The sequence below is a fragment of the Triticum urartu genome, chromosome 5A (assembly GCF_056163025.1).
Source record: "Triticum urartu cultivar PI428250 chromosome 5A, HENAU_Tu73, whole genome shotgun sequence".
Taxonomy (NCBI): domain Eukaryota; kingdom Viridiplantae; phylum Streptophyta; class Magnoliopsida; order Poales; family Poaceae; genus Triticum; species Triticum urartu.
This window is the reverse complement of record NC_141877.1, coordinates 410,058,697-410,082,319: the sequence shown is the minus strand read 5'-3', so window position 1 is coordinate 410,082,319 and position 23,623 is coordinate 410,058,697.

Sequence of the window (23,623 nt, the reverse complement as noted above, 5' to 3'; positions counted from 1 at the left end):
TATTCTTGGGCATAACCCCGCCGTTTGGGCTATTGTGTGTGTTGGTTTGCAAGGTGACTTCTTTGATGGGAAAGAACCAAACCATGAAGCTACCGCGGATGAGTTGAAGATGTTGCAATACAATGCTCAAGCTTGTGATATTCTCTTCAATGGATTGTGCCCCGAAGAATTCAACAAAATCAGCCGTCTTGAGAATGCAAAGGAAATTTGGGACACTTTGATTGATATGCATGAAGGTACCGACTCCGTCAAGGAATCCAAGTTGGATGTGCTTCAGAGTCAACTTGACAAGTTCAAAATGAAGGATGTTGAAGGTGTCGCTGAAATGTACTCTAGGCTTGCTCTCATCACAAATGAGATTGCCGGCTTAGGAAGTGAAGAGATGGCCGATAGATTCATCATCAAGAAGATTCTAAGAGCCTTGGATGGAAAATATGATACCGTGTGCACATTGATCCAAATGATGCCCAATTACAAAGATCTCAAGCCAACGGAGGTGATTGGAAGAATTGTTGCTCATGAGATGTCACTTAAGGATAAAGAGGAACTTCACAACAAATCAAGTGGTGCCTACAAAGCCTCATGTGAAGCCCCTACATCATCAAGTGAGAAACAAAACTTCAATGAAGAATTGAGCTTAATGGTGAAGAACTTCAACAAGTTCTACAAGAGTAGAAGCAAAGATAGAAGCTTCAAGTCAAGGTCCTACAATGACAAAAGATCTTCTAGTCGAGAGCGAAACTGCTACAGTTGTGGAAGACCCGGACACTATTCCAATGAGTGTACGGCTCCCTACAAGAGAAGAGAAGATTCTCCAAAAAGAAGAAGCAAAGAATCACCACCAAGAGAGAGAAGGAGTAGAGATGATCGTTATGAACGAAGATACTCACAGAGAAGAAAGGATTCGGAAAGGAAGGAAAAATCATCAAGGAGCTACACAAAACGAAGACATCAAGCTCATGTTGGTGAATGGGTATCCGGCTCCGACTCCGACAGCCACTCCGAGAGAAGTTATCACTCCGACTCCGAAGATACTCAAGATGAAGGTGTTGCCGGTCTAGCACTTGTGTCAACCAACTCCTACGACATATTTGACTCACCAAATGAAGGAATTGGAAGATGCTTCATGGCCAAAGGTCCTAAGGTAACACACCCCGAGTATGTTGATTTCAATAGTGATGAAGATGACTTGTTAGGTGATGATTTGCTTGTTGACAACTCTAGTGATGAATACTATGATGAAACATCAATTAATCATGCTAATCAAGATAAAACAAATGACAATGATAAGGAGAATATTGAGGCTCTAACTAAAGAACTAAACACTCTTAAGTTAGCTCATGAAACTATCTTCGAAGATCATCGAGAACTTTTAAGAGCTCATGAGAAATTACGCTTTGAAAAGCTCAATCTTGAGCAAGAGCATGAGTTCTTAAAAGCAATCAATGATGATCTCTGCAAGAAAAGTTGTTCTTACATTGCCAAGCGTTTACTCTTATCCACTTACATGCCTCAAGTCAAGTCTAGTAACAAGAACAAGAAAGATTCTTCCTCTAGCAGTAACAATGATCATGCTAAATCCAATATTGTTGCTTCTAGTAGTTCTCTTGATTCCACTAATGATTCTCTTAGCCAAGTTACACTTCAGCAAGAAAATAGCTTATTGAAGGGAATTATAGAGAAAGGAGTGTACAAAAGCCTTGCCAGGAGTAAGCAATTCGAGGAAATTGTGCGCAAGCAAGGAATGCACCGGAAGAATCAAGGTGTTGGTTTTGAATGAAAGTTCAATGCCAATGGAGTTGAGTGGGAAGAAGATCAATACCCCAAGACAAAGTTTGTTCCTCAACAAGAGAAGTATGATACTTCTTTCAAGGGGACACAAGCTCAAGATGATCTTACACCACAAGACTACAAGCAAAAAGGCAAGGACAAGCTTCAAGAGGAAATTGATGCATTTGAAGAAGCTCCTAAGACCTTAGTCAGGTGGATTCCCAAGACTACTTCAAGTTCCACTTCATCAAGTACGACTACAACTCCAAGGATTCCCATCAAGATGGTGTGGATCCAAAAGAAGAAGAACTAGAGAGTTCTTGAGGGTGACTCCGCCAACATACTTCACTCTTATCATTTTGGCAAGAACAAGTGCAATCAACTTCCACATCTTGCACTAGTTCAAGGAGTCACAAACCCTCTTGTTGGTAAGACAAGGGACAAGGTAACCTAAAAGTTTTCATGGACATCATCTTGTGTGTGCATCACTCTATGTCTATGGATATCCTTGTTTGTTCCTTGTGGGACTAACCCATGTAGGTATTGAAAGTGCAATTCACTCAAATGGATAGCTCCAAGTGATCTACATCAACATTGAGCATCCACATCTTCAACGTCTACATGAAGTCATCATCGACAAAACCCGAGGTTAGTTCATCCCTCTAAGGGGGGATATCACATATAGGGGGAGCTTTACTCTAAGACTTGAGCTAAAGCAACTCTAAAGATGTGAACACAACAATGCTTTATGTAAAAGTGGTAACCCCACTTGAGCTTAAACGATGAGTATGACCTATGATCAAGTGTTCTCACTTGACTCCTAAGTCAATATACTCATATATAGATGACCTTGTCATCGCAAATTGCTTGATAGATGCTAGAATTGGTTGTGCATGCCTTGTCACATATTTCATTTGCCATCTTATTGTGTGAGCATGCTGGTTGCATATTTTACTCATTCGAGGACATCCACTTGTTGTTTTGATTGTTTGGTTTTATTTACTTTTGCCAAGTGGATGGACAAGAATGCCTAAGAACCTCCTCTAGCTATCTATGCTTTTCTCATCTCAAACTCTATTCATGCTACATCACAAAATTTGATCAAGTCAGATTCGAACCACTCTGTGTGAGGAGCGCTCGGAGTCCCCGATTCGTCATAGACTTAAACTTCCAAAACCTCTTTATGATTCTCGGTCTGACCGATACCCCACTTTTGGTCCTACCGAGATCATTAAGTTGATCTAGGTTTTCGATCTCGGTGCAACCGATTTGAACCATTCGGTCACACCGAGTTGCAACAACTGTATACAGTTTTGCATCTTGGTGCCACCGAGTTGTTCCACTCGGCCACACCGACAGGGTCGGGCTATATATAGTCACGGGCAAAAATTTGGAAATTTCTCCGAACCCCTTCGCCCGCGCGATAGCCTGCTCTGCCAACTTGGTCTCCAGATCGTCTCCTCGCCGCCAGCCGCCTCCAGTCGCTGGTCTCCGTCACCATCAACGGAAATTCAACCCCGCCGTTGCCGCCGTAGCGAGTCTCCGTCGAACTAGGGTATGGACTCGATCTTTGTGCTATTCCCCAATCCGATTCTTAGCACATTGTGATCATCATGATTCTTGCCACGTTTGTTAAACTTCTATCCAGTCAATGAACTCGTAGATTAGGTTTAATTCGAAAATTTTAGGGTTAGGTTTCCGCCGAAACCATCTCGGACCCACCGAGTTGAAAAACTCGGTCCCACCGATTTGGCTTATGCCATTGCATAAGTGAGACTCGGTCTGACCGAGAATTACTTATCGGTGTGACCGATTTTGGAACTCTGTGAAACCCTAGCAGTCTCGGTGCCACCGAACTGTGACTCGGTCTGACCGAGTTCACTAGTTTAGGTGCCAAAACTGCTTCGGTATCACCGAGTTTAGAAATCGGTAGATCCGAGATGCTTTCAGTGGGAAACTAAAACTAAGTTTTTGAATTATTCTTTTGCAAAAATCTCTGCATTTTGTGATGCTTATCCACTCTATCTCATCTATAACCTATTCACAGGGTCAGCAGTCAGAGTTTGCATCATGTCAGACCAAAGTGATAGCCAGAACTTGTCAGAGCAGCAAGTGCAGATGAGTGAGGGCACTAGTCCCTCAAGTTCCTCAGATGATGGCAGCAGGAGCACCCCTAGCAATCTGCCTAAAGCTGCCACAAGACAAAGAAAGAAGAGAACCTCAGACTCAGAAGATGAGGATTATGTGGCAGAAGAGGAAGCAACTTCCAAGAGAGTTGAGCCAGCACAGGGCATAAAACCAGGGATGAATATCAAAAGGCCAGCAGGCAGGCAGCCTATGTCAAAGGCCAGAGCTTCAACTGAGAAGCCCACTCCCATTGAGCCAGTTGCTGCTGAAGGCAAGAAGAGGAAAGAAAGGGTGAAGAAAACTGAAGCCAGAGTGCTTGGCAAGGCTTCCATCATGGAAGATGAGGAGGAAGAAGAAGAGATAGCTGCACCAGCACCTAAGGCACCCAAGCTGATGGGTGATGCCATAAGAACAGGGGCAGCTGCTTCCAAGGCCAAGCCAGCTCCAAAGCCAAAGCCAAAGAGGAACACAAGAAGCATCCAGGCTACTGAGAAGAACAAGGCCCCAGTGCCTGAAGCTGTAGAAGAAGAAGAAGAAGAGAATGTTCTTAGAAAGCTCAAGCCCAAGATCCCAGACCACAACGATGCTCATCCTGTGGCTGAGGATATGAAACTTAGGAGAGATTCAGGGCTCCGGAAGTGGAGAGAAGCAGACCCGTATGCTTCAAGGAGAAGGACTGCAGTTGACTACAGGTTTCACACCAAGGAGCAGCAAGACTTTTATGAGACAGTGCTGCTAGACAAGAAGCCAATTGTCTGTGATATGAGATGGGTTGATTGGCAATACATCAAGGACAACGAAGAGTACTACCCTGGAGTGCAGGACAGCTTCAAGGCATGTGGAGTAGAGGACTTTGTTGGGCAGAAGCTCACAAAGTGGAACGAGGAACTCATCATGCAGTTCTACTCCACAGCCCATTTCTATCCAGATGGTAGGATTGTATGGATGTTAGACGGTACAAGGTACCAGTCTACAGTTGCTGAATGGGCTCAGCTGATTAATGCCCCAGAAGAGCATGACGATGACTTGGACATTTATGCCAAGAAGAAGATGGACCACAACTCAATGTCAAACATGTACAAGGAGATTCCAAATGAAGCACTTGATACGTTCAAGTTTGGCTCAGTACACTATCTTCTGTCAGGGCTGCCAACCATCAACTGGATTCTTAGGCACACCCTATTACCCAAGTCTGGAGATCACAAGATGATCAGGGGCCACACGATCAACTTGCTTCATATCTTTGACTTGCCACAGAAATTCAAAGTCATGAGCCTTATGATTGAAACAATCAAGAGGATAGTAGCAGACCAGAAGAGGATCTGTGGATATGCCCCACAGATTCAGGAGCTCATCAACTCTAAGATGGGCACGGACATATACTTATTCGACAAGGAACACCTGCCCATCTGTCCAGACTTTGAAGATAATCAAGTGGTCATGACTGAGAATGAGCCATCATCTGCCCAAGCACAAGCCAAGAAGGAGAAGGCGAGGAAGGAGAAAGCTGCCAAGATGCCTACTCAAGAGGAGGCATCTGAATATTTCCTGAAAACCAAACAAGAGCAGCTTGGTTACTTAATTGCATCCACCCTGCGGATTGAGCAAGGACTAGCCACCCTAACTCAGAACCAGGCAAGCTTAGAGAGGATCATGGAACAAAAGTTCTATGACTTGGATGTCAAAGTGACAGAGATTCAGACTGCAGTGGAGCAGCTCCAGGATGAAATGCAGGAGAGGAGAGGCAAGACTACAACGGATGCCTTTGCCAGAGTGCCACGAGGTCCGAGGTCGTCTGCAGTGCCAGTTGCTGACCCCAGAGCCACCACGTCTGCACCAGCTACAGCCTCAGTTCCACCAGCTCCAGCGTCCACTTCAGCCTCAACTCCGACCACGTCTACAGAAGGCTTCGTCCTTGGAGTGCTCCGGACTCCACCACCACCTGAAGATCAAGCCCGAGTGCCGACTTAGCACTATGCATTTTATAGGAACTTTTTGGTAACTTGTTGCCAAAGGGGGAGAAAATGTATAGATCATAGGCTTCGAGAGAGACTGTTTCTTCTATTCTCTCTTGTTTTATTTGGTGGTTTTTCGAACTTTGTTTGCTTTTGTGTGAGATACTATGTCATTGCTCGTGAGACATTGATGATCATGTGTTTGATCATAAGCTACACTTAATGTTTGCTTAATATTATCATCTTATCTATCTTATGTGATCATTCACTATTCTTGGTGATGAGTGCATGTATTTCATTCTTATCATTTTAAGCGCTCCACCAAGATGTATGTGACATGGAAGAGTAACCCATGACTCTAACTCTTTGTGCATTTGCAGTCCAAAGCAAATTTCAAATATGCACAAATTTAGGGGGAGCTCTTACTTGTCACATACTTCTCAAAGCGACGATATATTTCATGCTTATTATCATTTGTCGAAGCTTTGATCTATATGTTGTCATCAATTACCAAAAAGGGGGATATTGAAAGTGCAACTATCCCTAGGTGGTTTTGGTAATTCATAACAACATATAGCTCATTGAGCTAATGCTATTCCAAGATGACTATTTCAGGAGAGCTCAATGATTGGCATGGCATGGATGTGAAAGTGGAACCCTCAAAATGCTAAGGACAAAGGATTGGCTCAAGCTCAAAAGCTCAAGACTCTTCATTTTATATTTTAGTGATCCAAGATCACATTGAGTCTTTAGGAAAATCCAATACTATCAAGGAGGGATGAGGTGTTGCTTAATGAGCCTCTTGCTTCATGTGCTTAGTGATATGCTCCAAAACCCTCAACTACTTTCCCATATCCACATATGACCTAAACCCTAAGCCAAACTCGGTCCTACCGATTCTTTCTATCCGGCGCCACCGAGTTTCACTTGTCATAAGCCACTGCCAAACCCTAGCAATTCGGTTCTACCGATAGGGATCTCGGTCTCACCGAGATGGGATTGCAAACTCTCTGTTTCCCTTTCGTAACTTTTCGGTCTCACTGAAAGAGCGAATCGGTCCCACTGAGATTGGAAAACTGTGTGTAACGGTTAGATTTTGTGTGGAGGCTATATATACCCCTCCACCTCCTCTTCATTCATGGAGAGAGCCATCAGAACACATACACAATTCCAACTCATATGTTCTGAGAGAGAACCACCTACTCATGTGTTGAGACCAAGATATTCCATTCCTACCATATGAATCTTGATCTCTAGCCTTCCCCAAGTTGCTTTCCACTCAAATCTTCTTTCCACAAAATCCAAATCCTATGAGAGAGAGTTGAGTGTTGGGGAGACTATCATTTGAAGCACAAGAGCAAGGAGTTCATCATCAACACACCATTTGTTACTTCTTGGAGAGTGGTGTCTCCTAGATTGGCTAGGTGTCACTTGGGAGCCTCCAACAAGATTGTGGAGTTGAACCAAGGAGTTTGTAAGGGCAAGGAGATCGCCTACTTCATGAAGATCTACCGCTAGTGAGGCAAGTCCTTCGTGGGCGATGGCCATGGTGGGATAGACAAGGTTGCTACTTCGTGGACCCTTCATGGGTGGAGCCCTCCGTGGGCTCGCGCGACCGTTACCCTTCGTGGGATGAAGTCTCCATCAACGTGGATGTAGGATAGCACCACCTATCCGAACCACGGGAAAAACATCCGTATCTCCAATTGCGTTTGAATCCTCCAAACCCTTCCCTTTACATTCTTGCAAGTTGCATGCTTTACTTTCCGCTGCCAATATACTCTTTGCATGCTTGCTTGAATTGTGTGATGATTGCTTGACTTGTCCTACAATAGCTAAAATCTGCCAAGAACTAAAATTGGGAAAAGGTTAAGTTTTTATTTGGTCAAGTAGTCTAATCACCCCCCCCCCTCTAGACATACTTTCGATCCTACAAAACTCTAGACAATGCCCAGAGAAATTATGCTACCACTGAAAAAGATTTTTTAGCAGTTGTTTTTGCTTGTGATAAGTTTTGACCTTATATTGTTGATTCTAAAGTAACTATTCACACTGATCATGCTGCTCTTAAATATCTTTTGGAAAGGAAAGACGCTAAACCTAGACTTATTAGATGGGTTCTCTTGCTACAAGAATTTGATTTGCATATTATTGATAGAAAGGGAGCTGAGAACCCTGTTGCAGACAACTTGTCTAGGTTAGAAAATGTTCTTGATGACCCACTACCTATTGATGATAGCTTTCCTGATGAACAACTGAATGTCATAAATGCTTCTCGTACTGCTCCATGGTATGCTGATTATGCTAATTACATTGTTGCTAAATTTATACCACCTAGTTTCACATACCAGTAAAAGAAAAAGTTTTTCTATGATTTAAGACATTACTTCTGGGATGACCCACATCTTTATAAAGGAGTAGATGGTGTTATTAGATGTTGTGTACCTGAGCATGAACAGGAACAGATCCTACGCAAGTGTCACTCTGAATATTATGGAGGACACCACGCTGGAGATAGAACTGCACATAAGGTATTGCAATCTTGTTTTTATTGGCCTACTCTCTTCAAAGATGCCCGTAAGTTTGTCCTATCTTGTGATGAATGTCAAAGAATTGGTAACATTAGTAGACGTCAAGAAATGCCTATGAATTATTCACTTGTTATTGAACCATTTGATGTTTGGGGCTTTGATTATATGGGACCATTTCCTGCCTCTAATGGATATACACATATTCTAGTTGCTGTTGATTACGTCACTAAGTGCGTAGAAGCTATTCCAACCAGTAGTGCTGATCATAACACCTCTATTAAGATGCTTAAAGAAGTTATTTTTCCGAGGTTTGGAGTCCCTAGGTATATAATGACTGATGCTGGTTCACATTTTATTCATGGTGCCTTTCGTAAAATGCTTGCTAAGTATGGTGTTAATCATAGAATTGCATCTCCATATCACCCACATTCTAGTGGTCAAGTAGAATTAACTAATAGAGAGCTCAAATTAATTTTGCAAAAGACAGTTAATAGATCTAGGAAGAATTGGTCCAAGAAACTTGATGATGCATTATGGGCTTATATAACGGCATAAAAAATCCTATGGGTATGTCTCCGTATAAAATGGTTTATGGCAAAGAATGTCACTTACCTCTTGAATTAGAACATACGGCATATTGGGCTATCAAAGAGCTCAATTATGATTTCAAACTTGCCGGTGAGAAGAGGTTATTTGACATTAGCTCACTTGATGAATGGAGAACCCAAGCCTATGAGAATGCCAAACTATTTAAAGAAAAAATTAAAAGATGGCATGACAAAAGGATACAAAAGCGTGAGTTTAATATAGGTGATTATGTATTGCTATACAACTCTCGTTTAAGATTTTTTGCAGGCAAACTTCTCTCTAAATGGGAAGGTCCTTACGTTATCGAGGAGGTCTATCGCTCCGGTGACATAAAAATCAACAACTTCGAAGGCACAAATCCGAAGGAGGTGAACGATCAAAGAATCAAATATTATATCTCAGGTAATCCTATAAATGTTGAAACTAACATTATTGAAATCGTAACCCCGGAGGAATACATAAGGGACACCTTTCGGAACGTTTCAGACTCCGAAAAGGAATAGGTATGTGGTACGGTAAGTAAACCGACTCCAAAACAATTATAATGGCAATTTTTCTCCGTTTTGGAATATTTAGAAAATTAGGAAAATAAGAAGCAGTACGGGAAGGACAAGAGGCTTCCACGAGGGTGGGAGGCGCGTGCTACCCCCCTGGGCGCGCCCCCCGCCTCATGGGCACCTCGTGTGCTCTCCGGACTTTGTTTTCTTGCACGATACGTATTTTGGTCGGTAAAAATTCATTATATAATCTCCGGACGGTTTTGACCACCGTATCACGCAAATATCTATTGTCTTTGCTTCGAGCTATCCTACTGCAGATTAGAGCAACATGTCATCCCAGGATTCGGAAGGAGAAAGCTATGTGGCTGATTACCTTGCTCCTAAGGTCTATGGGGATGTGGAGCATTATGGTTGGACTACGGAAGAAGAAGAGGACTATGAACCCAAGGGAAAGGAGGAGACGAGCTTAGATGAAGATGAAGTCACATTACCTCAACATGGGGACATGCATGTGGAGTTTAAAAAGTGAAGCCTCCCTGATAGAGCAAAGAAATTTAAGATCGAGTTTATCCCTTTTCGCCTCTTGCAGGAAAACAAGCAGGAATTATGCAAAAAGATATTAAGCCTGGAGCAGGAGATTGATGACCTAAGGGATCAAAATTCTGTCCTCAAGCGCAAATTAAGGAAGAAGCTTACGCCATCAACAAAACCATCATCTTCTTCACCAACAAAGAAGGAGACATAAACCATGGGTATGGGCACTCCCCTTGCCAACTGCCAAGCTTGGGGGAGTGCCCCGATATCGTATCACCATCACATCTTTTATCTTTACGGTTTTTCTTAGTTTGATCCTTTTGGTTATATCTTGATCTAGTAGAATAAAGTTTTAGTATGATCTAGTCGTGAGTTTTGCTTTATGATCCTTCTATGTAATCGAGTCTGTGAGCTATATAATAAAGATTAGTGTTGATTCAAGGGCTTGATTACCTTGCTATGATCTCGAGGGAATAAAATGAAAGATAAAGAATAAAAAGAAACAAAAGAGATCATATGGATCTTATGGAGAGTAATGGCTTCACATATAAAGAGTATGATGAATAAAAGTTGTTGAAAGTTGACAAACATAGTTTTGGTCATCGTTGCAATTAATAGGAAGTAATAAAGAAAGAGAGGTTTTCACATATAGATATACTATCTTGGACATCTTCTATGATTGTGAGCACTCATTAAAATATGACATGCTAAAGAGTTGATGTTGGACAAGTAAGACAATGTAATGGGTTATGTTTTCTTACATCCGAGATAAATTATATTTTCATGGATCATCCAACATGTTGAGCTTGCCTTTCCCTCTCATGCTAGCCAAGTTCTTTGCACCAAGTAGAAATACTACTTGTGCTTCCAAATATCCTTAAACCCATTTTTGCCATGAGAGTCCACCATACCTACCTATGGATTGAGTAAGATCCTTCAAGTAAGTTGTCATCGGTGCATGCAATAAAAATTGCCTTCTAAATATGTATGATTTATTAATGTGGAGAAAATAAGCTTTATACAATCTTGTGTTGTGGAAGAAAGAAAAGCGACGGACTGCATAATAAAGGTCCATGTCACAAGTGGCAATATAAAGTGACGTTCTTTTGCATTAAGATTTTGTGCATCAACCGTAAAAACGCACGACAACCTCTGCTTCCCTCTACGAAGGGCCTATCCTTTACATTTTATCCTTTGGCAAGCACAATGTGTCGGAAAGATCCAGATATATATGGCTAATTGGATGTGAGTTTTCATGAACTATTATGGTTGACATTACCCTTGAGGTAAAAGGTTGGGAGGCAAAACCATAAGCCCCTATCTTTCTCTGTGTCCGGCTAAAACTTCATAACCATAAATATCGCATGAGTGTTAGCAATTGTGGAAGACTAAATGATAGTTGAGTATGTGGACTTGCTGAAAAGCTCTTATGGACTCTTTTCGATGTTATGATAAATTGCAATTGCTTCAATGACTGAGATTGTAGTTTGTTAGTTTTCAATGAAGTTTATGATTCATACTTGAAATTGTGATTAAATTGTTACTTTAGCATAAGATATCATATGACAATATGCATATATGTTGCTGTTCTAAGAATGGTCATGATGCCCTCATGTCCATATTTTATTTTTATCGACACCTCTATCTCTAAACATGTGGACATATTTATCGATTTCGGCTTTCTCTTGAGGACAAGCGAGGTCTAAGCTTAGGGGAGTTGATATGTCCATTTTGCATCATGCTTTTATATCGATATTTATTGCATTATGGATTGGTATTACACATTATGTCACAATGCTTATGCTTATTCTCTCTTATTTTACAAGGTTTAAATGAAGAGGGGGAATGCCGGCAGCTAGAATTCTTGGCTGGAAAAGGAGCAAATATTAGAGACCTATTCTACACCGCTCCAAAAGTCCTGAAACTTCACGGAAGTTATTTTCAGAATATATAAAAAATACAGAGCGAAGAATACACCAGAGGGGGGCCACCCACCAGCCACGAGTGTGGGGTCGCGCCCTACCCCCTGGGTGCCCACCTGCCTCGTGGGCCCCCTGGTGGCCCTCTGATGCCCATCTTTGGCTATATGGAGTCTTTCGTCTGAGAAAAAAAATCATAAGCAAGCTTACGAGACGAAACTCCGCTGCCATGAGGCGGAACCAATCTAGGGCATCGATGGAGCTATTCTGCCGAGGAAACTTCCCTCCGGGAGGGGGAAATCATCACTATCGTCATCGCCAACGATCCTCTCATCGAGAGGGGGTCAATCTCCATCAACATCTTCACCAGCACCATCTCATCTCATACCCTAGTTCATCTCTTGTATCCAATCTTTGTATCCAAACCTCAGATTGGTACCTGTGGGTTGCTAGTATTGTTGATTACTCCTTTTAGTTGATGCTAGTTGGTTTACTTGGTGGAAGATCATATGTTCATATCCATTATGCATATTAATACTCCTCTGATTATGACCATGAATATGCTTTGTGAGTAGTTACGTTTGTTCCTGAGGACATGGGAGAAGTCTTGCTATTAGTAATCATGTGAATTTGGTATTCGTTCAATATTTTGATAAGATGTATGTTGTCATCCCTCTAGTGGTGTCATGTGAACGTCGACTACATGACACTTCACCATTGTTTGGGCCTAGAGGGAGGCATTGGGAAGTAATAAGTATATGATGGGTTGCTAGAGTGACAGAAGCTTAAACCCTAGTTTATGCGTTGCTTCGTAAGGGGATGATTTGGATCCATATCTTTCATGCTATGGTTAGGTTTACCTTAATACTTATGTTGTAGTTGCGGATGCTTGCAATAGGGGTTAATCATAAGTGGGATAGTTGTCCAAGTTAGGGCAGTACCCAAGCACCGGTCCACCCACATATCAAATTATCAAAGTATCGAACGCGAATCATATGAGCGTGATAAAAACTAGCTTGACGATAATTCCCATGTGTCCTCGGGAGTGCTTTCCTCTATATAAGAGTTTGTCCAGGCTTGTACTTTGCTACAAAAAGGATTGGGCCACCTTGCTGCACCTTATTTACTTTATTTATTTGTTGCTCGTTACCAATTACCTTATCACAAACTATTTGTAACCGATAATTTCAGTGCGTGTAGAGAATACCTTGCTGAAAACCGCTTATCATTTCCTTCTGCTCCTCGTTGGGTTCGACACTCTTACTTATCGAAAGGACTACGATAGATCCCCTATACTTGTGGGTCATCACACAATGGAGGTGCCTCCCGAGCCTTGGTTCCAACGTGGTTGATGGCGTTGGAACCCCTTGGGCTCAAGGGTGGCGCGCTCTGCTGGCGTCAGGCAAGTTTCCCCGGCAAGGATATTGCCGGGGGTGCGGAAGCCGCCCCGGCAAGGATCTTGGCGGGGGAGCTTGCTTTGCTCTCTTGCCCTTTGCGTCTCTGGTCTTCGCGTTGTTTTGGTTGTCTTGTGCTCCGGCTTCCCTCCTCTGCCCTGCTTCGTGCGGCTGTAGGCGCGACTCTGACTGCCCGTGCACAAGTAAAGGGGTGCAAAAAGGAGAGCCCCTACTTTTGTACACCGACAATCGGTATTTAGATTTTGATGCCTTGAAAGATCATAAAATTCTCAAGGGAAGGGCCGATAATTTCGCTTATAATTTGTTGTTTAACCAATCACATGTTGTGGGCACATGTTTTCCTGCGCCTGCTCTCTTTGATTATCGCAGCAAGGAATGATATTCTGTTCTTGAGAGCAAGGACCGAGCTCATAATGCAGCAGTGGTGGCGGCACGACATGCTGAGGCATCCACACCAAGAGCCTCTGTGAGCTACCACGCCGACTACTACCCTCCAGGCTACTGATCGACTACAAAGTTAGGCCAAAAGCCTAAGCTTGGGGGAGTACATGTTTCCACCGACTTTACATTCATGTCCATTTATTATATTTGTCGGTGCTCACACTTTTTCATTGTATCATCCATGCTTAGATTTATTTTCTTGCTTTCTTCTTGTGTGTTTGAAAAACCTTAGAAAAAACAAAAAAAATTAGTTGTGGTTAATTTACTTTCTATCCATGCTTAGTAGTAGTACTAAAAAGAAAAATCCAAAAAGATTTCCTTGTTCTTGTTTTTCTTGTTGGGAGCTTTCCCGTGTAAATAGTTTTTCTCATTTTTGCTTTTCCCTTATATGCTTGCTTAAGAAAACCAAAAACTCCAAAAATATTTCAGTGTGTTTCTCTGAATTTCTTTTCTTTTATTCGAGTTGTACCGAGGAGAAGACCACGATGAAAATGTTGAGTGGCTCTCATATGAATAATTGGTGTACTAATAAAGAGCCCGTTTTATGTTGTCTTCTCCTGTTGAATAAAATGTTTGCAGATTCCAGCTTAGTCCATGGCACTCTTGCACTATTATTATTTTCATATCATTCAGTTGTGCAAGTGAAAGGCAATAGTGACGTCATTCAATGAACTGGCCGTGGCAAAGATAAACTGGTATGAACTCGAATTGTCTTGTCTGTGTAAATATGTTTAACCTAGTGCCCATGATTCGGCCAATTATGATTAAACATGTTTGCAATGACAATTAGAGATTATATTTTCTCATGCCATGCATAAGTAGCTGGGAGTTAATAACGATTTAGCTTGGATATCAACATAGCGTTAAAATGATTGTCATGTAGTATGATGATATGGTATCCTCCTCTGAATGTTCAAGTGGTTTGACTTGGTACATGTTCATGCATGTAGTTGAATCAAAACAAACATAGCCTCTATAATGTTTATGTTCATGGTGTTCATATCCTACTCATGCTAGTGTCCAATGTTACTTACGCATAATGCATGGTTATGATCATTGTTGCTCTCTAGCTGGCCGCTTCTCAATCTAAATTGCTAGCCTTCGCCTGTACTAAGTGGGGATTCTGAATGTACATCAAAAACCTTGAACCCAAAGTTATTCCAAACGAGTCCACCATACCTACCTATATACGGTATTACCCTACTGTCCTAAGTAAATTTGCATGTGCCACCTCTAAAAACTTCTAAAAAATTATCCGTTGTGTGTGCCTGGATCGTTCATGGAACGACAGGAGGTGGTCGATATCTTCTGCGCTAAGCGGGTTATTCTTAGGTCGAGTGTTTATTCACTCACCATCGTATGAGAAAATGGGCGGTAATAGGGATGCCCAGTCCCAAACTGCAAAATACAAAAAGAGTTCATCTCTTAAATAATCAAACAGAAACTCCCAATGGAGTCCAAGCCTTTACTTTTACTGCTTGGGAACCGCCACTAGCGTGCTTAGCATGGAAGATGTTGATAATTGATGGTCGTGAAGTGAATAAGAAGGGTGCATTTCTCAAAATATCATTTATCTCTGTTTTAAAAACAGAGCTCTGGCACCTCTGCAAATCACTGCTTCCCTTTGTGAAGGGACTTTCTATTTAATTTTATGTTGTGTCATCACCTTCTTAAAAACAAGCGCCAGAAACTGAGTAGAGCACATCGGTCATGATTTATGCATTGTGTGTAGCTAATGTTGGGTGCATCATGACTCGATCTTTTCTACCATGAATTACAATTTTCAGTCGCTGCTTGAACTTTGCAGGTGCTCTGCATTTATGTTTTGCGGTCCCAGAAAGGGATAGCGAGATACCATCATTGTCATATTATATCATGGTTGTTTTGACAACGTGTTGCCGTTTGAGATATCTTATTATTGCTTGCTAGCTGATTATGTCATTGATATGAGTCATTATAATCTTTAGGAGTTATTCTCGACATGGTTAGTTATAATGTTGGCTGAAACCCTAGGTGCTGTTTAAGCTTATTTATGCAAACAAGAGCAAAAGAGTTCGTAAAAGTTTTTCATTCTCACTTTCAGTTTATCAACTGAATTGCTTGAGGACAAGCAAAGGATTAAGCTTGGGGGAGTTGATACGTCTCCAACGTATCTACTTTTTCTCATGCTTTTCCTCTTGTTTTGGACTCTAATTTGCATGATTTGAATGAAACTAACCCCGGACTGATGCTGTTTTTAGCAGAACTACTATGGTGTTGTTTTGTGCAGAAATAAAAGTTCTCGGATTGGAACAAAACTTTTTGAGGATTTTTTATACCAATAATAAGAATTACTAGAGCCAAGACACACCAGAGAGGGGCCCCTGGGTGGGCACAACCCACCAGGGTGCCCCCCCTCTCCTGGCGCGCCCAGGTGGGTACAACCCACCTGGTGGCCCCACTGACGACCCCCTGATACTATAAGATCACATGTTTCTAGAAAAAAAATCAAGGAGAAAGAATTATCACGATCCACGAGACGGAGCCGCCGCTAGGCCCTGTTCTTCCTCGAGAGGGAAGTTCTGGAGTCCGTTTGGGGCTCCGAAGGTGGATCTTCGTTATTCGTCATCACCAACCCTTCTCCATCACCAATTCCATGATGCTCCCCACTGGGAGTGAGTAATTTCTTCATAGTCTCGCTAGTCTGTGAGGAGTTGGATGAGATTCATCATCTAATCGAGTTAGTTTTGTTAGGGCTTGATCCCTAGTATCCACTATGTTCTTAGATTGATGTTGCTATGACTTTGCCATGCTTAATGCTTGACACTTTGGGCCCGGGTGCCATGATTTCAGATCTGAACCATTTATGTTATCATCATTATATCCATGTTCTAGATCCGATCTTGCAAGTTATAGTCACCTACTAAGTGTTATGATCCGGCAACCCCGGAGTGACAACAACCGACCCATTCCCGGTGATGACCGTAGTTTGAGGAGTTCATGTATTCACTATGTGTTAATGCTTTGTTCTGGTTCTCTATTAAAAGGAGGCCATAATATCCCTTAGTTTCCAATATGGAACCCGCTGCCACGGGAGGGTAGGACAAAAGATGGCATGCAAGTTCTTTTAATACAGCACGTATGACTATTTACGGAATACATGCCTACATTATATTGATGAACTGGAGCTAGTGCCGTATCGCCCTAGGTTATAACTGTCACATGATGAATATCATCCAACAAGTCACCGATCCAGTGCCTACGAATTTATCCTTATTGATCTTGTTGTGTTACTATTGCTATCATCACTGTTACACTTGCTACAAACTACTGCTATCACTGTTACTGTTACCGTTGCTGCTGTCACTATTATCAAAACTATCAAACTACTTTTCTACTGATCACCTTGCTTCGGATAATCAATCTCTAGGTGTGGATCAATTGAAAACTCAGTTGCTAATACCTTCAAATATTCTTTGGCTCCCCTTGTGTCGAATCTATAAATTTGGGTTGAATACTCTACCCTCGAAAACTGTTGCAATCCCCTATACTTGTGGGTTATCAGCTAGCAAAGTATTGGGAAGCAACCAACCATGAAACAAATAATCTCACAAGCAAGCATTAAGCATAATTAACACCGAATAATGCACCACAAGTAGGATATAATTTTCACTGCATAATTATTGACTTTCGTGCATGCATAGGGAATCACAAACCTTAACACCAATATTCTAACAAGTCATGACATAATTTTGGCTCTCTCAAATAGGTGTGTCCAACAAGGATTGATAACTTAAAACACAAAATAAAACAAGCAAAGACACATATCATACAAGATGCTCCAAGCAAAACACATATCATGTGACGAATAAAAATATAGTCTCGAGTAAAATACCGATAGTTGTTGGAAGAAAGCGGAATGCCACTCGGGGGGCATCCCCAAGCTTAGTTGGTTGCTCATTCTTGGATAATAGCTTGGGATTCCGTGGCATCCCCAGTCTTAGGCTCTTACATCCTTCCTTCATCCATCGTAAGATAACCCAAAACTTGAAAACTTCAATCACACAAAACACAACAAAGCCTTCGTGAGATCCGTTAGTACAAGAATATTAAATCACTACTATAAGTGCTATATCAAACCAATTCATATTTTGTTATTGTATTATATCTACTGTATTCCAACTTTTTTATGGAAAAAACTCATCAAACAAAACCATAGAGCCATCAAAATAAGCACACAACACAAAGAAAACAGAATCTGTCAAAACAAAATAGTCTGTAGCAATCTGACTATTTCCAAGACTTCTGTAACTCAAAAACTCTGAAAAATTAGGACGTCCTGAATAATGTGTATATTGATCTACCGCAATTGGAATGAGTATTTTATCGCTCTCTGGTAAAAAATGAAATTAATTTCGTGAGCATAAAAGTTTCTGTTTTTTCAACAAGATCAAACAACTATCACCCAAGAAGATCCTAAAGGCTTTACTTGGCAAAAACACTAATTGAAACATAAAAATACAATCATAACAGTAGCATAATTGTGCTAACACTCAAAAACAGGAAGCAAAAAGAAAAAAATATTCATTGGGTTGCCTCCCAACAAGCGTTATAGTTTTACGCCCTTAGCTAGGCATAATATTTCAACGATGCTCACACGAAAGATAATAATTGAAACATAAAGAGAGAATCATGAAACATGTGAAAAGAACATTTAAGTCTAACATACTTCCTATGCATGGGAATTTTATAAGAAAACAAATTATCAAGACAAGCAAAAACTAGCATATGCAAGGAAGAAGAATAAAACATTGACAATCTCAACATGAAGAGAGGTAATTTAGTAACATGAAAATTTCTACAACCATATTTACCTCTCCAATAATAATTACATGTAGGATCATAATCAAATTCAACAATATAACTATCACATAAAATATTCTCTTCCTGATCCACATGCATGCAAAGTTGACACTCTTCCAAAATAGTGGGATTATCATCAAATAAAGTCATGACCTCTCCAAGCCCACTTTTATCAAAAATTTCATAAGATTGAACAGTCTCCAAATATGTTGGATTATTTTTAGCTAAAGTTGACACTCTTCCAAACCCACTTCAAATATTACTGCAAACATTATTATCAATATCATATTCATCATGAGGCTTAAATAAATTTTCAAGATCATAAGAAACATTATCACCCCAATCATGATCATTGCAATAAGTAGTAGACATATCAAAATTAACATCCCCAAGCTTGGGGTTCTACATATCACTAACAAAATTAACATTAATAGAATTTATAATAACATCATTGCAATCATGCTTTTCATTCAAAGAGCTATCATGAATCAGTTCATAAATTTCTTCATCACAATTCTCAAGCAAAACTTCATAAAGATAATCTAGTGCACTCAACTCACTAGCAATTGGTTCAACATGATTGGATCTTTTATAAAGATTAGCAAGTGAATGGGGATCCATATCAATAGATTTTTAGCAAGCAAAGATGCAAGCATATAGAAGGCACATGGCAACACAAGCAAACAAAACATCTGACGAGAAAAAGGCGAATGAAAAAGAGGACAAATAAAACGGCAAAGTTGTGTGAAGTGGGGGAGGGAAAACGAGAGGCAAATGGCAAATAATGTAAATTGTGAGGAGATGAGATTTGTGATTAGGAACCTGGTTATGATGAAGATCTTGCCCGACAACGGCGCAAGAAATTCCTTTTGATGTCACTTGAAGCTATGTCGGTATTTCCCCAAAGAGGAAGGGATGATGCAGCACAGCGGCGGTAGGTATTTCCCTCAGATGTGAAACCAAGGTTATCGAACCAGTAGGAGAACCAAGTAACACAACGTAACCAGCCCCTGCACACAAATAACAACCACTCGCAATCCGACGTGTTAAAGGGGTTGTCAATCCCTTACGTGTAACGGCGCCAGAAGTGGCACGTGGACGGCAAAAAGTTGTAAATATTGATAGATCGAACGCCAAATAAAATAAATTGCAGCAAGGTATTTTTGTGTTTTTGGTTTAATAGATCTGAAAATAAAAGCAAGAGAAAAATAGATCGCAAAGGCAAATATATGAGAAAGAAGACCCGGGGGCCGTATGTTTCACTAGTGGCTTCTCTCGAGAAAAATAGCAAACAGTGGGTAAAAAAATTACTGTTGGGAAATTGATAGAACCTCAAATAATTATGATTATATCCAGGCAATGAACATTACATAGGCATCACGTCCAAGAATAGTAGACCAACTCCTGCCTGCATCTACTACTATTACTCCACACATCGCCCGCTATCCAGCATGCATCTAGTGTATTAAGATCATGGAAAAACGGAGTAATGCAATAAGAATGATGACATGATGTAGACGACATCCGTTTATCTATGGCGGTAGATATAGATCCCATGTTTTTATCCTTAGTACCAACTATACATACGTGTCGGTTCCCTTTCTGTCACTGGGATCAAGCACCATAAGATCGAACCCACTACCGGGCACCTCTTCCCATTGCAAGATAAATAGATCAAGTTGGCCCCCACCAGGGCGCGCTAGGAGGCCCAGGCGCGCCCTGGTGGGTTGTGCCCACCTCGGGTGCCCCCTAGACCGCCTCGTTGCTCTATAAATACCCCAATATTGCCAAAAACCCTAAGGGAGTCGACAAAATATTCATCCAGCCGCCGCAGAGTCCAGAACCACTAGATCCAATCTAGACACCATCTCGGATAGGGTTCACCACTTCCATTGGTGCCTCCCCTATGATGCGTGAGTAGTTCTTTGTATACCTTTGGGTCCGTAGTTAGTAGCTAGATGGATTCATCTCTCTCTCTCTATCTCTCTCTCTCTGTGTCTTTATTCTCAATACAATAGTCTCTTGGAGATCCATATGATGTAACTCTTTTGCGGTGTGTTTGTTGGGATCGATGAACTTTGAGTTTATGATCAGATCTATCTTTTTATATCCATGAAAGTATTTCAATTTCTTTGATATCTTTTATGCATGATCTCTTATAGCCTTGTATTTCTTCTCTGATGTTTGGGTTTTCCTTGGCCAACTTGATCTATTTATCTTGCAATGGGAAGAGGTGCCCGGTAGTGGGTTCGATCTTACGGTGCTTGATCCCACTGACAGAAAGGGAACCAACACGTATGTATCATTGCTACTAAGGATAAAAAGATGGGATCTATATCTACCGCCATAGATAAATGGATCTTGTCTACATCATGTCATCGTTCTTATTGCATTACTCTGTTTTCCCATGAACTTAATACACTAGATGCATGCTGGATAGCGGTCGATGTGTGGAGTAACAGTAGTAGATGCAGGCAGGAGTCGGTCTACTAATCTTGGAAATGATGCCTATGTAATGTCCATTGCCTGGATATCGTCATAATTATTTGAGGTTCTATCAATTGCCCAACAGTAATTTGTTTACCCACCGTTTGCTATTTTTCTCGAGAGAAGCCACTAGTGAAACCTACGGCCCCCGGGTCTTCTTTCTCATATATTTGCCTTTGCGATCTATTTTTCTCTTGCTTTTATTTTCAGATCTATTAAACCAAAAACCAAAAAATACCTTGCTGCAATTTATTTTACTTGGCGTTCAATCTATCAATATTTACAACTTTCTCCCGTCCATGTGCCACTTCTGGCACCGTTACCCGAAAGGGATTGACAACCCCTTTAACACGCCGGGTTGCGAGTGGTTGTTATTTGTGTGCAGGGACTATTTACGTTGTGTTGCTTGGTTCTCCTACTGGTTCGATAACCTTGGTTTCATATATGAGGGAAATACCTACCGCCGCTGTGCTGCATCATCGCTTCCTCTTTGGGGAAATACCGTTGTAGCTTCAAGCGGCATCACTCCCTTGGATGTTCTTGGGGGTATAAGTGTATATATAGGCGAAATAATTGGGTCATGGGAGCTACGAGGAGCCCACAAGATTGGGGGTCGCGCCCCACCCCCCTGGGCGCGCCCTCCACCCTTGTGGCCGCCTCGAGGCTCCTCTGACTTGCACTCCAAATCTCCTGGGGGTCTTCTGGTCCAAGAAAAATCATGGCGAAAGTTTTATTCCGTTTGGACTCCGTTTGGTATTCCTTTTCTGTGAAACTCTAAAACAAGGGAAAAAATAGAAACTGGCACTAGGCTCGAGGTTAATAGGTTAGTCCCAAAAATATTATAAAATAGCATATTAATGCATATAAAACATCCAAAACAGATAATATAATAGCATGGAACAATCAAAAATTATAGATACGTTGGACACGTATCAAGCATCCCCAAGCTTAATTCCTGCTTGTCCTCGAGTAGGTAAATGATAAAAACAGAATTTTTGATGTGGAATTCTACCCAACATATTTATCCATGTAATTCTCTTTATTGTGGCATGAATGTTCAGATCCGTAAGATTCAAAACAAAAGTTTATATTGACATAAAAAAATAATACTTTAAGCATACTCACAAAATAATTATGTCTTCTCAAAATAAAATAGCCAAAGAAAGCTTATACCTACAAAATCATATAGTCTGGCTATGCTCCATCTTCATCACACAAAATATTCAAATCATGCACAACCCTGATGACAAGCCAAGCAATTGTTTCATACTTTTGATGTTCTCAAACTTTTCCAACTTTCACGCAATACATGAGCGTGAGCCATGGATATAGCACTATAGGTGGAATAGACGGTGGTTGTGGAGAAGACAAAAGGAAGGAGATAGTCTCACATAAACTAGGCGTATCAACGGGCTATGGAGATGCCCATTAATAGATATCAATGTGAGTGAGTAGGGATTGCCATGCAACAGATGCACTAGAGCTATAAGTTTACGAAAGCTCAAAAAGAAAACTAACTGGGTGTGCATCCAACTTGCTTGCTCATGAAGACCTCGAGCATTTTGAGGAAGCCCATCATTGGAATATACAAGACAAGTTCTATAATGAAAAATTCCCACTAGTATATGAAAGTGATATCATGGGAGACTCTCTATCATGAAGATCATGGTGCTACTTTGAAGCACAAGTGTGGTAAACAGGATAGTAACATTGTCCCTTCTCTCTTTTTCTCTCATTTTTTTATTTGGGCCTTCTCTAATTTTTTTGGCCTCTTTTATTTTTTTTATTTTTCATCCAGAGCCTCATCCCGACTTGTGGGGGAATCATAGCCTCCATCATCCTTTCCTCACATGGGACAATGCTCTAATAATGAAGATCATCACACTTTTATTTACTTACAACTCAAGAATTACAACTCGATACTTAGAACAAAATATGACTATGTGAATGCCTCTAGCGGTGTACCGAGATGTGCAATGAATCAAGAGTGACATGTATAAAAAATGATGAACAGTGGCTTTGCCACAGAAACGATGTCAACTACATGATCATGCAAAGCAATATGACAATGATGGAGCGTGTCATAATAAATGGAACGGTGGAAAGTTGCATGAAAATATATCTCAGAATGGCTATGGAAATTCCATAATAGGTAAGTATGGTGGCTGTTTTGAGGAAGGATATGTGGTGGGTTTATAGTACCGACGAAAGTTGCGTGGTACTAGAGAGGCTAGCAATGGCGGAGAGGTGAGAGTGCGTATAATCCATGGACTCAACATTAGTCATAAAGAACTCACATACTTATTGCAAAAATCTATTAGTCATCGAAACAAAGTACTACGTGCATGCTCCTAGGGGGATAGATCGGTAGGAAAAGACATTCGCTCATCCCCGAGAACCACTCATAAGGAAGACAATCAATAAATAAATCATGCTCCGACTTCATCACATTACGGTTCACCATACGTGCATGGTACGTGACTCACAAACTTTAAAACAACTATTTCTCAAATT